The sequence below is a fragment of the Carassius auratus genome, chromosome 22 (genome assembly GCF_003368295.1).
Source record: "Carassius auratus strain Wakin chromosome 22, ASM336829v1, whole genome shotgun sequence".
Classification (NCBI taxonomy): Eukaryota; Metazoa; Chordata; class Actinopteri; order Cypriniformes; family Cyprinidae; genus Carassius; species Carassius auratus.
This window is the reverse complement of record NC_039264.1, coordinates 27,181,707-27,183,585: the sequence shown is the minus strand read 5'-3', so window position 1 is coordinate 27,183,585 and position 1,879 is coordinate 27,181,707.

Genomic DNA, 1,879 nt, shown 5'->3' with positions numbered 1-1,879 from the left:
CATAGAGCAGAAAAACACAATCCCTCTTAAGTGTAGGATAAAACAAAAAATATTCAAGTTCGAGGCCCAGAACCGAGAGGAGAAAAATAAAAAAAATATATATCTGTTCCAAAACCTGTTGAGTGGCATATAGACAGCATTTTAAATAATCACAGACAGCTGAATTATATTATTACAAAGATATCACATTTTGCCCTACATTTTTTTTACTTAGCAAAGGAAGCAATTTCAGAATGCATTGCGGTAAATTTAATAGAAAAATTTCATCGAAGATGGCAGATGAGTAGAGAGAAATGACTAACAGCAAAACAAACAATCAAAACAAAAAGAAACGCAAAACAAATTAAAACAAAACAACAAACCAAACAATAAACCAACTGCACAAATGCACACAATTAAACAAAACTAAATAAAACAACAAAACAAAACATCAAACTATAACAGAAACAAAAAGAAAATAAAACTAAACAAAAACAGTTCATTAAACATATTTTAAGAGACAGTATCTCCGTTTGCATCGAACTTTTCAGTGCTGCAACTTTGCAGATATTGTTCATGCTCAAACAGCAACATTACAAACGAACTATTGTGAAAAATGAAATCGCAATAAACCACTCCTTTAATTGAAGCACCTAAAATAATTAAATAATTTGTTTATATAAAATGGAATAGAATGTCATGAAGGTTGAATGATTTTGATGTCTGCTTATATTTAACACTAATATTATAAAAAAAAAAAAAAAATTAGAAACATCCTTTTAAGTTGGCATAGAAAATAGCTGTCTATGTCGACAGCAGACAGTTAATTAGCCTTTGCAAGAGTTTTGGATTTAAATTCACCCTCAACTTTGATGCTTTCCCTAAAATCGCATTTTTTACGATCACAGTCTGTCAGGGGAATCGAAATGAAAAAGCGGGTGAGTTTATATAAACTATACACACCTTTACATGTTGGAATCAAGGGCTGAGCTGAGCTGAGCTTTTTTTAATAAATACCTGTAGGCTGATTTTGAATATTGTACAATATCCAACAAATGCAAACTTACCATCTCGACTGCTAGCAGCCACCAGCGAATCAGAGCCATCAAAGCGCACGCTTCCGATCTGAGACAACTCAGAGTCTGACCAGTACAGCCGCTGGTTGTAATAGTCAATTGCAAGTCCTGAAAAGATATAGACAATTACATTCCATATATAATTATATTATTTTAATTATACATAATCATAAATTATTATTCGAAATATAGAATTCATGTTTTATAATAAAATAATTTATATATTATATGATTTATATAATAAAATTAATACAAATAAAATGTTAATACTATTATATATTAATATTTCAAGTATATAATTATAGCAATATAATTTAAGCAAAAATAAAACAATAAAATGTCAATTATCGTATATATACCATTATATATAAATTAAAATCAATAAAAATGAATTTAAAAGACAATATGATTATATTATAAATAAAAAGAAACAAAGCAAGAAAGACAGAAGACAAAACCAAACACCAAAAATAAAATACAAAGCAAAAAGTGAAACTAAACAAAAGATAAAACAAAACAAAAGTGAATAAATAAACCAAACAAAAAAACAAACCAAAGAACAAAAGCCCCAACATTAACCAAAATTAAAACTGACAAAACGAAAACAAAGATTTTTTTTAAGTGAAAAAAACATAGTTAGAAACTAAAACACCACCAAACAACAAAAAAAGCTCAAATAATTATATATATATATATATATATATTATATATATATATATATATATATATATATATATATATATATATATATATATATATATACATATATATATACATTATATATATATATAAATATTTAAATATTAAATATTAATATCATAATG